Genomic DNA, 14,644 nt, shown 5'->3' on the forward strand with positions numbered 1-14,644 from the left:
TAAGTGAAGGAATTCTCTTATTAATGCCTTAATTTGGACATTTTCACAGCCTTAGAATCGTAATTGTAACTTGATAAATCTCCTTTATAAATGCCAATTCATTTCCGATTTATTGCATTCTGGCTGCTTTAGCAAAGTGGAACATGGTACATACAGAAAATCCTGAAAAATCAATAACAAAGTTCTACAGAAATGAATTTGGGGTACAAGACAACACCCCCAAATTAATAGTGTTTCTAATCACCAGAAATAAGAAACTGAGAGAAGAAATCAACGGAAAAAAGGATTTACACAAGCAACTAAAAGATTCAAATATCTAGGAATCAATCTAACCAAGTATGTAAAGGACTTATACACAGAAAACTACAAAAGATTGTTTAACGTAATCCAAGAAGACCTAAATAAATGAAAGAATATTCCATGTTCATAGACTTGAACACTAAGTATTGTTAAGATGGCAATTCTACCCAAAGCAATGTATAGACTCAATGCAATCCCAGTCAAAATTCCTACAACCTTCTTTGCAGAAATAGCCAATCTTTTCCATCATATGGAAGGGTAAGGGGCCCCAAATAGCCAAAGCCATCTTGAAAAAGAAGAATGAAGTTGAAGGATTCACACTTCCTGATCATAAAACGTATTACAAGGGTTCCTGGAAAATGGTAGAATAGGATAGACTGAATTCAGCCCTGCTCCAAGGAATAGCTAGAGAAGGGATGGGAGGGTAACTGAGATGGTGATTCCAGGGTGTGACCCAGGAGGGTCTTCTGCAGCATGTAGGGTGGCCCTGCTTGCAAAAGCTGAGGAACTGAGAAGCAGAGAACTGGAGACAGTCCGGCTGGTGAAAACAGTCAAATGTGGAAGCCCAGAGCCCTCAGGAGTGTATGGATTGGAGAGGGGGAAGAGGAAGTAAGCCAAGCCATGTTTCTTGAATGCACTAACCTCACCAGCACAGTCCCACAACCCAAGCACCTGAACCCCATCAAGTACCCCCACTCCCTGCGCTCCAAGTGCCCCCACCCCATCAACCCCTTGTGAGTGTACCTGCCCCACACCCCCACCCTCAGTGCAGGCACACCTGCCCCAGCCCAATCCACCTCTCTTCCACAAGCTCAGTCTCATCCCACCCCCGAATGAAGCTGATCAGGTCGGGATTAAGGCAATTCAGAACACAGGGTAAGGAAAACATTGCCTATATTATAGAACCGCACCTACTGTTTGAGATCAAAGGAAAAAAGGCCTATTTTGTCTGGAACATAAATTTTCTGCAGCACATAATCTAACATAACCTCTCTGTATACCTCATTTGAACAACTGAAATACAGGGAACCCAGAATAAGAATGAAGCTCTTTAATCCTGTATAGCTTAAAATAATACCTGGATAGATCTTAGAACATATCAAGGAGATAATCAAAAAGTATTGGCAAAGTCCCTTGAGGGATGGGAGAAAAAATAAGGAACTATTAAACTTTATCATCAGGGAATCCCCTGATACTGTGTCAAACATCAGGGACACCCATATCGAGAGGCCACGCCCTTGATCTTAAGGCTTACTCCTATGAACCTTATGTAGGTAGTGGAGAAGCTTAGCCTATCTATAGGTATGCCTAAGACTTACTTCTGGAGGACCACTTTTGTTGCTTAGATGCGGCCTCCTCTCTCTAAGCCCAACTCCATAAGTGAAATAATTGCCCTCCCCACTACGTGGCACATGACACCCAGGGGTGAAAGTCACCTGGGCTGCATGGCAGATGACTCCCAGAGATGAGGCTAGCCCTGGTACTGTGGGACCAACAATTCCATCCTGACCAAAAGGGAGGAAAGAAGTGTAACTAATAAAGTATCAGTGGCTGAGAGAGTTCAAATAGAGTGGAGAGCCTACTCTGGAGGTCACTCTTACACAAGCTTCAGTTAAGACATTCCTACCTATCATAACTTGCCAAATCCTAACCAAAAAATTCCAGCCAAACCTAAAAGAACATCTACGGAAATATATAAGATTCTGCAATGGTTCCATGCACTAGATCACAGAAACCTACAACCTCCAGATGGGTCCTGGACCAGATAAGTTCGGAAACACAGGGGGCCCAGCCTCTCCAAAACATCAGCTAGTTCCATCTCCCTACCCTGTATTATTGACAGCCCCTTCCAACATGAAAAGTTAGAATGGCCATGGTCCAAATATCCCTAAAGAGTGGGATAGAAAGATCAAAGTTGTTGGTGGAGTTATACAGAGAAGGTAGGGTATAAGAAATGAATATGATAGCAGAATCATTAAATTCATATTTCTTTTAGTCTCTTGTATCTTAGAGCAGATAGAAATAAAAACCTACAATTGTGGAATTGTAATCCATACCAAACTCTGAAATCTGCTCTCTAACTAATTGTTGTGCTGTGTTTTGAAATTTATTGCTTCTTTGTAGATATGTTATTTTTTTCATAAAAAAGAAAAAAAATGTCGATTGTTATGATTAAAAAATATTTATTCCTTCTAGCCTCCTCTATTCTGGAGTGACTATAAGGAAAAATCTGAGAGGATGGTATGGTAGCCCATGACAAACTCTGGGATCTGTCCTGTAACTACTTGTTGAAGAGTGCTTTGAAAACTATGGGTTTTCTCTTTGCGTTGAATAGATGCTATATTATACAATTAACAAAATAAAGAAAAAGAAATTTCTAACAGGGAAGCCTAGATTGCACAATAATTCTGATTACATGTTAAAAAAAATTTATTACAAAGCTACAGCAATCAAAACAGCATGGTTTTCAGGGAATGGTGAGAATGGGGAGAAATTCAACTTCCCCAAGTTGAATTCTTGATATTCTCACAAGCAGTGTGGACAACCAAAGCTATAGGCTGAACCCCCAGTCTTGGGGTTCCTTCATATGAAACTTAACCCCACAAAGGGTAGGTCAAGCCCACTTAAAATTTAATCCTAAGAGTCACCCCCAAGAGTGCCTCTTTTTTTGCTCAGATGTGCCCTCTCTCTCCAGCCAACACAACAAACAATCTCACCACCCTCCCCCATCTATGTGGGACATGACTCCCAGGGGTGTGGACCTTCCTGGCAATGTGGGACAGAAACCTAGAATGAGCTGAGACTCAGTATCAAGGGATTGAGAAAAACCCTAGAATGAGCTGAGACTCAGCATCAAGGGATTGAGAAAACCTTCTTGACCAAAAGGGGGAAGAGTGAAATGAGACACAGTGTCAATGGCTGAGAGATTCCAAACAGATTCGAGAGGTTATCCTGGAGGTTATTCTTTCGCATCAAGTAGCTATCACCTTGTTATTCAAGATGTAATGGAGAGGCTGGAGGGAACTGCCTGAAAATGTAGAGCTGTGTTCCAGTAGCCATGTTTCTTGAGGATGACTGAATAATGACATAACTTTCACAGTGTGACTGTGTGATTGTGAAAACCTTGTGTCTGATGCTCCTTTTATCTACCTTGTCAACAGATGAGTAGAACATATGGAATAAAAATAAATAATAGGGGGAACAGATGTTAAAGTAAATTTAATTTAATCAATGCTAGTGATCAATGAAAGTGAAGGGTAACGGGTATGGTATGTATAATCTTTTTTTTTCTGTTTTTCTTTTATTTCTTTTTCTATTGTCTTTTTATTTCTTTTTCTGAATTGAATGCAAAAGTTCTAAGAAATGATGAATATGCAACTAAGTGATGATATTGTGAATTACTGATTATATATGTTAATGTTTTAGTTCATTTGTTAAATTTCTCTTAAAAATTTTTAAAAAATTAATACAATATTACCCATTATCTATAGTCTTAAAATATTAAAAACATTTGAATTAATAATTGTACTTATTCTACCCTAACCAAAGGAAGTGATTCCAAAACTAAAAGTCTTTATTACCCAATACATCTACTTTATTTTGAATAGTAGAAAATTGAGGTGGGAGAATAAAAATCCAAAGGATAATTAACTGTTATGAAGCTATTAAAGTATGTCCAAAATCTAACATAAAGTATAAGTATTCAAATATAAATCCAATGCGATTAAAACTGTATTTTAAAAATAGGCTATTATAGACTACCACCAAGAAAACAGTACTGTGAACTGAGGAAAATATACACTAAAATATTAAGTCATTATCTATCATTCTATGGGACATGTGTTTTCTAAAATTTGTTTTGTGACTTTATGTTTTTTCCTAACTTATTTCAGTGTACATATATTACTTTAAATTGAAAACTTCACACCAATAAAGCCAGACACTGGCAATCTCCACCAGTGCAAAAAAAAATTGGTAAGACCTCTTTAGCAATGTAATTTGTATTATTGAAAAAAGTTAAATTTTTAAAATTTGCATGCATCATATGCATATGCTATGATCCAGCAATTCCAGGCCCAGGTATTTTTTTTTTGTATGCTGTATGGCAGGGTTCACATTTCCTTCTTTTTCCATGTGAGTATTCCCTTATTGCAGCACCATCTGTTGAATTTTTGTTTTAGTTTGGTTTTTCATTTGTTTGTTTGCTTGTCTGTTCGTGTTTTTTTTGAGGAGGGCAGAGTGCATGGGCTAGGAATCAAACCCAGGTTGCCCACATGGCAGAGGTGAATTCTACCACTGACCTACCCTCACACCCCCATGCTTAGGTATTTATTCTAGAGAAATTCCTGCACATTGCTCCAGGAGAAATGGACAAGAAACTTCCCAATGGTACTGTGTCTAAGAACATAAAACTAGCAACAACCCAAATGCACAACAAGAGTGTAAATGGATGAATTAATAATGGAATATTTACATAACAGGGCTCCTTATAGGAATGTAAATGAACAAACTACAATCACATGCATTAACATGCACTAATTTCAAGAATCTAACACTGAGGGAACAAAGTAAGTTGCAGAACACATTCAGAATGAGTCCATTTATATAAAGGTCAAAAGCATCAAAAGTAAATAACATGCTGTTAGGAATATAAACATATGCAGTAAAACTATTTTTAAAAATCAAAGGAATAATAAACACAAAATTTAAAATATCTCTGAAGAGACAGGGAATGGGAAAAAAATCCAGGAGCAGCATACCAAGGATTTCAAGGTAACACTAATATTCTTTATATTAAACTGCCTTTTAATAATAGAAGTATTTTTTGTATTTTTTCACCTTATACATATTTTATAAATATTCTTTAGTTCTACTCAATGTCTGTTTTAAAACCCGTGCAATTAAAGCCTTTCTTGCACAAAAAAAAAAAAAAAAAAAAAACCAGCATGGTATGTGTGTGGAGGGGTACTTCAGTGACTGAACGCACTTAATACACCAGTCTGGAACAGGTGGAAGGACTGAAATCACAGCTCAGAAGAGTAAAGTCTTCCAAATTGTGGAGGCTGGTTCCCCTACACCATGTGCACAGCAGGCTATTTAGGAGACACTTCCTTGTGGGAAAAAGAAGTAGACTCTACCAGGAGCAACATAAGGAAGCTCTAGCAAGCACCAACTGTGAATTTAATCAATGAATCTGGACTGCTGAATATAAGCTATGAGCACAGATAAATCCAGAGAAAGCACAAAAGGAACCCTGAGGTTTTTCTTGGCAGAGTTGGGGGCTGAAGAAAAAAAAAAAAAAGAACAGAGGGTTTTGCAGTCAACTGAGCTCAGAATACTGGAAAACGGCTGTGTCCCCAATAAAGGGGGCACACAGAGCCATATACCAACTCCAGCTCTTGATTGGTGAAACCAGGGGACTGGGGACTGTCTCTGAAAAGGATAGTAGTAAACTTTTTTTAGCAGCCCATTAAAGAAAGCCTCAGGCATTTTAAATTGTTAGCACTGACCCAGGCAAGGTGGAGTTAAGGTATGTGTGACAAACAAAGTAACTAGGAGATAATTCCCTGTAGGGTGTATCTTTCCCAAGAAAATGTGAGGCAGGGCCCAGCACAATTGTTGGCTCTCATTAGGATAATTCAGATCCCAGGGGTTGGAAAACGGAAACGGCTTAAACCTGCCTTTTATCTCAGCCTCTATCTCAAGGACACCTCTGTCAGGGACTGGATCTGCTGAGAATTAAAGGCACCACACCACTTTACACAGGTGAGGAGTAGTTGGCTGACAAGCACCACCTGCTGGGCAGTATAAAAAAGAACAAATTCAAGAGGCTACACAGGAAAGTCTGGCAAACTGATGGGTCTCATCCTAAGGGAAACTTCATTCAGATCACACTCTTCCTGAGACCTGGGCTTGTCTTGTCTCGGAAAATCTGACTGAGGTCAATCATATCTGGAGAAACCCTCCTCTAAAAATGTTCTATACAGGTAGGGCAAGAAACAGAAAAACAAGAGCTTAAAAATTATAATCAGGACTTCCGGAGAAGATGGCGGCTTAGTAAGACGCGCGGGTCTTAGTTCCTCCTCCAGAACAGCAACTAAAGAAAAAGAAACAATACAAAACAGCTCCCGGAGTCACGACAGAGACCAAAAAGACAGCGTACCCCATTCTGGAACAGTTGAACGGGCAGGGAGAATCCGCTGCGGTGAGATACCCGAGGGGCGCATGTTTTCCCGGCCGGGGCGGCTGGTGACTGGGATCCCCTCTACGCACGTGGCTTCATGGTCTGACTGGGAACGTTGGATAGCGGGGCCCTCCCACCACGCTTGGTGTCTCGGGCCAGCTGGGCAATTTGGACCGGCACTCCCCCAAGCCGCGGCGGCCGCGACCCCCCTCCACGCACGGTTTCCCGGGCCGACTGCGAGATTCGGATTGGCAAGTTAAAGGAGCCACAGCATCTTTTACTGGTGGGACCCGCAGACAGACGAGAACCACGAGCGCCACCTACTGGGCAGGAAAAGAAAAACAGAGCCCAGAGATTTCACAGAAAAACCTTTCAACCAGCCGGGTCCCACACCCAGGGAAATCTGATCAAATGCCCAGACACCAGCAGAAAATAACGGATGACACTCAGAAAATTGAAGATATGGCCCAGTCAAAGGAACAAACCAATAGTTCAAATGAGATACAGGAGCTTAGACAACTAATGCTGAATATACGAACAGAAATGGAAAAACTCTTCAAAAACCAAATCAATAAATTGAGGGAGGACATGAAGAAGACATGGGCTGAACAAAAAGAAGAAATAAAAAATCTGAAAAAACAAATCACAGAACTTATGGGAGTGAAGGACAAAGAAGAAAAAAATGGAAAAACAATGGATACCTACAATGATAGATCTAAAGAGACAGAAGCTACAATTAGTGAACTGGAGGATGGAACATCTGAATTTCAAAAAGAAACAGAAACTATAGGGAAAAGAATGGAAAAACTTGAGCAGTTGATCAGGGAACTGAATGACAATATGAAGCACACAAATATACGTGTTTGGGTGTCCCAGAAGGAGAAGAGAAGGGAAAAGGAGGAGAAAAACTAATGGAAGAAATTATCACTGAAAATTTCCCAACTCTTATGAAAGACCTAAATTTACAGATCCAAGAAGTAGAGCGAACCCCAAAGAGAATAGACCCAAATAGGCGTTCTCCAAGACACTTAGTAGTTAGAATGTCAGAGGTCAAAGAGAAAGAGAGGATCTTGAAAGCAGCAAGAGAAAAACAATCCATCACATACAAGGGAAACCCAATAAGACTATGTGTAGATTTCTCAGCAGAAACCATGGAAGCTAGAAGACAGTGGGATGATATATTTAAATTACTAAAAGAGAAAAACTGCCAACCAAGACTTCTATATCCAGCAAAATTGTCCTTCAAAAATGAAGGAGAAGGTGGGGCCGCGGTGGCTCAGCGGGCAAAGTGCTTGCCTGCTATGCCGGAGGACCTCGGTTCGATTCCCGGCCCCAGCCCATGTAACAAAAACGGAGAAACAGAATACAATAAAACAAGAAAATGTTTAAAAATGTTTCCCTTTCTTCCTTCCTTCCTTCCTTCTATCCTTCCTTCCTTCTCTCTGTCTTTCCTTTAAAAAAAAAAAAAAAATGAAGGAGAAATTAAAACATTTATAGACAAAAAGTCACTGAGAGAATTTGTGACCAAGAGACCAGCTCTGCAAGAAATACTAAAGGGAGCACTAGAGCCAGATACGAAAAGACAGAAGAGAGAGGTATGGAGTAAAGTGTAGAAAGAAGGAAAATCAGATATGATATATATAATACAAAAGCCAAAATGGTAGAGGAAAATATTATCCAAACAGTAATAAGACTAAAAGTTAATGGACTGAATATCCCAATCAAAAGACATAGACTGGCAGAATGGATTACGACCCAGCAATACCACTGCTAGGTATGTACTCAAAGGACTTAAGGGCAAAGACACAGACGAACATTTGCACACCAGTGTTTATAGCAGCATTATCTACAATTGCAAAGAGATGGAAACAGCCAAAATCTCCATCAACAGACGAGTGGCTAAACAAACTGTGGTGTATACCTACGATGGAATATTATGCACCTTTAAGACAGACTAAATTTATGAAGCATGTAATAACATGGATGGACCTAGAGAACATTATGCTGAGTGAGTCTAGCCAAAAACTAAAGGACAAATACTGTATGGTCCCACTGATGTGAACCGACATTCGAGAATCAGCTTGGAATATATCATTGGTAACAGAGACCAGCAGGAGTTAGAAACAGGGTAAGATAATGGGTAACTGGAGCTGAAGGGATACAGACTGTGCAACAGGAATAGATACAAAAACTCAAAAATGGACAGCACAATAATACCTAAGTGTAATGTAACTATGTTGGAACACTGAATGAAGCTGCACCTGAAATATAGTTTTTCGTTTGTTTGTTTGTTTGTTTGTATCTTTTGTTTTTGTTTTTTCTTTTTCCTTTTTATATATATATATTTTTTATTAGTATTACTATTTTAATTCTCTTCTCTATATTAACATTCTATATCTTTTTCTGCTGTTTTGCTAGTTCTTTTCCTAAATCGATGCAAATGTACTAAGAAATGATGATCATACATCTATGTGATGATACTAAGAATTACTGAGTGCATGTGTAGAATGGAATGATTTCTAAATGTTGTGTTAATTTCTTTTCTTTTTTTTGATTAATAAAAAATTTAAAAAAATAAATAAATAAATTATAATCAATCAAAAAGAAGCTATGCTAGATGTCTAGAATAAGTTGAACTGAATATCAAAGAATAGATAGAGCACAAAGCCAAGCAACAAGAAAAATCTAGGTAAAAAAAGAAAAGCTACAGAATAAATCAATCAAGGAAATCAGATGCTTAGACTCCAACAAAATATCACAAGTCATACTAGGAAGCATGAGGATTTGGCTCAGTCAGAGGAACAAATGAACACTTCAAACGAGATACAGGAGTCGCAACAACTAATTAAAGATGTTCAAACAAATCTTCTGTAAGTTGAAAAAATGAGCTGAATGAAGATAAAGCAAAAGAGATGAACAATATAAAGAAGACATTGGGTGATCATAAGAAATACTTGAAAGCCTGAAAAACAAATGGCAGAAATTATGGGGATGAAAGGCATAAGAGAAATGATGAAAAACACAATGGAGACATCCAACAGCCAATTTGAAGAAGCAGAAGAAAGGATTAGTGAACCAGAGGACAAAATATCTGAAATCCTACACACAAGAGAACAGATAGGGAAAGGAATGGGAAAATATGAGTAGGGAGTCATGGAACTGAATGACAATATGAAACACATCTATATACCTGTTATAGGTGTCTCAGAAGGGGAAGAGAAGGGAAAAGGGGCAGAAACAGTAATGGAGGAAACAATCACTGAAAATTTCCCAAATCCTATGGAAGACATAAAATTACAGATTCAAGAAGCAGAGGGTACTCCAAACAGAACAGACCCAAATATACCTACTCCATGACTAACCAGATTGTCAAATGTTAAAGACAAAGAGAGTTTTCTGAAAGCAGCAAGAAAAAAGTTTTCTATCACATCCATCCACTACATGTGGATTTCTCAACAGAAACCATGGAGGTATGTGAGAAGGCAGTGGTATGACATATTTAAGACATGGAAAGAGAAAAACTGCCAACCATGGATACTATATCCATCAAAATTTCCCTTCAAGAATGCAGGAGAGTTGAAAATATTTTGAGACAAGCAGACCCTGACAGAATTTGTGAACAAAAAAAAAGCTGTTCTGGAAGAAATACTAATGGGAGCACTACAGGTAGATAGAAAAAGACAGGAGAGAGAGAGAGAGGTTTAGAGATGAGTACAGAAAGGAGGTTAATCAGTAAGGGTAAAAAGAGAGGAAAAAAATAAGATATGGCATATAAAATCCAAAAGACAAAATACTAGAAGAAAATACTGCTTTTCCAGTAATAACAATAAATGTTAGTGGACTAAACTCCCAGTCAAAAGACAAAGCCTGGTCAAATGGATTAAAAAACAGGACCCATCTATATGCTGTTTACAAGAGACTCACTTTAGACCAAGGACACAGTGTTTGAAAGTGAAAGGTTGGAAAAAGATATTTCATACAAACAACAACCAGGAAAGAGCAGGTGTAGGCATACGAATACCCAACAAATTAGACTTCAAGTGTAAAATAATTAAATAATTAAAAAATAAAATAATATAGAGCATGTAACAATGTGGATCAACCTTTAAGATATTATGCTGAGTGAAATTAGCAAGAAACAAAAGAACAAATAATGTATAGTCTCACTAATATGAGCTAATATTATTGAATGAACTCTGAAAATTAAACAATTAAAAGAGACAAAGAAGGTCACCATATATTAATAAAAGGGAGAACTCATCAAGAGTTAAAGTTAAGAACCCAGGTCATCAGGGGTTAGAAAGAGGGTTAAGATTGGGCCTATGGTACTGAAGGATCACACACTGTGTGAAAGGACTGACTGTAAAAATTCAGAAATGGATAGCACAATCAGGCCAGAACTTAGAGTTGTATCTTGGAGGAGCTAAGTGAAGGCCCACAGATGCTTACAGAGGAAACTACTGGCATCAGAAGCTAGAAGCAATGGAACCACAAACAAGGACCATCAGATGCCAGCCACGTGCATTCTCAGCTAATAGGCATCAGCCTTTCCTGAGGGAAGGTAACCTCTTGTTGGTGCCTTAATGTGGACATTCTCATGGCCTTAAAACTATATAAATAAATAAGGGAGATGGGTAAAATAAATTGGGTGGATTAAATATTAGTGGTCAGTGAGAGCGAGCGGTATGGGATGTATGAGTTTTTTCTTTTTACTTCTTTTTCTGGAGTGATGAAAGGGTATTAAAAATATTCATAGTGATGAATACACAACTATGTGATGATGTTGTGAGCCACTGATTGTATACTGTGGAGGGACTATATGTGTGTGAAGATTTCTCACTAAAAATATTTTTTTAAAAAAGAGACCTGCAAAATGATGATCAGTTAAACATGGGCAATTGTAAAGTTCTAGAATAAGTTAAATACAACATCAAATAAGAGCCTTAACACAAAGTAATAGGTATTATTTTTTATTATACATCAAAATAAACCATAAGCAAGAGAAAGAACTAACTTTCAAAGCTAACTCATCAAGATAATTAGATGCCTAGGTATTAGAAAAAAAGTCAAGCCAGGCCATGGTTTCTTTGACTTTACACATAAAGAACAAGCAACAAAATATGTATGAATAGGACCTCCTCAAAATTAAAAACCTTTGTGCATCAAAGGACTTTAAGTGAAAAGACAACTTACGCAATGTGAAAAAATATTGGAAACCATATATCTGATAAGGGTTTAATATCTAGAATATAGAAAGAAATTCTACAACTTCACAATAAGAACACAAACAAAATGGGCAAAAGACTTGAATAACCATTTCTCCAAACAGGAAACACAAATGGCTAAAAAAGCACAAGAAAAGATGCTCAACTTCACTGGATATTAGGGAAGTGCAAATCAAAACCACAGTGAGATATTTCCACAGTAGAATGACCAAAATTTAAAAAAACAGAAAACTACAAGTGCTGGGCAGGATATGGAGAAACAGGAACACTCATTTATTGCTGATGGGAATGTAAAATGGCACAGCCACTGTGGCAATTTGGCAATCCGCAGGTAGTCAAGTATGGCACTGCCATATGATCCAGCAATCCTGCTATTAAGTACATATTCAGACGAACTGAAAGCTGGGACCTAAACAGACCTCAACACAAATATTCATAGAGTGATTATCTTTTACAATTGTCAAAAGATGGAAGTAACCCAAGTGTTCACTAAATGATGAATCAATAAACAAAATGTGGTATATACATACAAAGGAATATTATTCAGTAGTAAAAATCAATGAATTCCTAATGTATGCAAGAACACGGATGAACTGTGAGGACATGTTGAGTGATCCAAAAGGACAAATACTGAATGATCCTGCTGTATAAACTAATTGTAATAGGCAAACTCATAGAGCCAAAAATTTACAATATAGGTTACCAGCAAACAGATTGGAGTTAGAGAATGGGAAGTTGAGGCTTAGTCTATACAGAATTTCTATTTGGGCTGATGGTAAAGGTTTCAAAGCAGATGGTGATGATGGTAGTATATTATTGTTAGTGTAAACAAAAGCACTGAAATATATAAATGAACGTGGTTAAAAGGGGAACTTCATGTTTGAATACAAATCAAACATAAGACTGTACAACAAAATGGACCATATTGTAAACAATGGACTATACTTAATAATACGACCATGAGAAGTGTTTCATGAATAACAATGTACTATACTAATACAAAGAGGTAATAGTAGGGTAGTATATAGGGGAAAAATACACCTAATGTAAATAATGGATGAAAGAACTATTTTATTAAGGTTTCATCAGTTATAACAAATGTAATTACTGTTGAAAAATACAACTATTTTTCAAAAGTTTTTTCATCTAAGGTGTTGTTGGTGGAGTGGTATACAGGAATCCTGTATTTTATACATGATTATTTTGTAACCTCACAATCTCTCTAATAAAAAATGGATTAGGTCTACGTATCTTATCTGGAAGTCTGTTCATGGTTTATTGTTTACTGAGCAAAGCATGTTTCCCATTTTTAAAAAACTGGCCAACCAATTTTGTGTATGCATGGTGTATAAGTTTGTATGAACATGGAGGAAGGTGTGAAAATATACACCCCAGATGCTTCTACTGGTTACTGGGTGTTAGAGTGATAACAGATTTTTTTTTTTTTTTGCATGGGCTGGCTCCAAGAATCGAATCCAGGTCTCTGGCATGGCAAGTGAGAATTCTGCCACTGAGCCACCATTGCACCACCCAATATTATTTTTATGTATACATTCTTGGATTGTTTTAATGGTATAGTGCGAATAAGTATATCCTAATTATGAAATCATTACAAAATTTTTTTATTTAAAATTGGTTTTTATAAAAGCTATTAATAATACAGCATAATTAACACATCTTAGTGGCAGAGGGACATCTTTAAAATTGACTATTGCCAAACATTAAATGCAGTCCCTGAAGCAAACTGCACAGACCTGTATAAAATAGGAAGATGGTATTTTAGTTCTTTGGTGACTAAACCAACTACCATGCAATGGGTTGGCTTCCACAACCCATTTACTGGCTTACAGTTTTGAGACTACGAGAAGTCCAAACAAAGGCATCATCAAGGTTTTGCTTTCTTTTCAAAGACTGGTAGTTCTGGGACTGGCTGTCCATGATCTTTTGTCCTAGGCTCCTCTATCACTCTGGCCTGTCCCATCTACTTCCAGTTCTACTGACTTTCAGCTTCTGACTCCTCCTCTTTGTGGCCCTCTTTTCTCTCTGTGACCTCCCCTATAAGGCCTTCAATAATAGCATTATTGGGCAACACCGCATGTGAAGTAACCTCATCAAAAGAACATGTTTATCTGGGATACACACCTTCTAACCACCACAGATAGCAACTTAACAAAATAAGGTGGTTTATCCACTGGGGTTTTACAATTAGTATTTCATTAATAATTATATTTATATTTAAAAGACATGGCATACACACAACACCTACCTTAGTAAAATGAATCAAGGGTGTGGTTACTTCTTGTAATCTTCTGAATTTAATGCCAGCCCATGTTACGGAAACGAAGGCAGGAGCTAAGAAATAGAGAGAGATACAGAGACAATCACAATCCTGCCTCATCGGACGGGCCCCGTGATTCCTCAATGAGGCGTCTGAGAGGTTGACTGTGAGTCAAGACATAAAATCCCATGTCCCAATTCACACTCATTATCTTCCTACCCCTCTTCCAAAATTCTCCCCCTTTTAAGGAACACCCAATACCTAGTTAGACATTTCAGTCTTCTTCGTCTCTTCCCCTTTTGCTTTTCCCTTTCCTCCAACCCTTTAGTTGTTAACTCGTCTCAGCTTCACCTCTGGAACGCTTCTGCCCTTGCCCTCTCTCCGCCCACGAGTCACGTTTTGAGGGGACCAGCTCATAACGCTGGAGCCGTCCTGCCAAAAAACTCCAGAATACTTTGTCAGGTCTACTCAACCTTCACACTCACCTCCTTCTGCCTTCTGGTCACCATTATATTCTGTCCCGTGGTGTGAAAGTCCTTAGCCCAGGAGAAACCGTGCCTTCTCTAGGAGCAGTGGACGTGGGCGGCCGGAAGTACGGCAGCCCGAGGAGCAAGGCCGCCACGGGCGGAAGTGGGAAGGCCAATGGACACGCTGAGT

General features: G+C 38.2%; 1 long non-coding RNA gene across 2 annotated transcripts in view; it reads right to left on the reverse strand.

The window, feature by feature from the left end:
- LOC143677550 (uncharacterized) overlaps window positions 1–14,343 on the reverse strand; it is an 87,793-nt gene extending 73,450 nt beyond the window's left edge. For both annotated transcript variants that reach the window (XR_013172669.1, XR_013172668.1), the window contains exons 1-2: window positions 14,249–14,343; window positions 13,976–14,061 (exon numbers count right to left, since the gene is read on the reverse strand). This is a non-coding gene — a long non-coding RNA (uncharacterized LOC143677550). The remainder of the gene's footprint in view (window positions 1–13,975; window positions 14,062–14,248) is intronic.
- Between the last annotated feature and the right edge of the window lie 301 nt (window positions 14,344–14,644).

The sequence above is a fragment of the Tamandua tetradactyla genome, chromosome 3 (assembly GCF_023851605.1).
Source record: "Tamandua tetradactyla isolate mTamTet1 chromosome 3, mTamTet1.pri, whole genome shotgun sequence".
Lineage (NCBI taxonomy): Eukaryota > Metazoa > Chordata > Mammalia > Pilosa > Myrmecophagidae > Tamandua > Tamandua tetradactyla.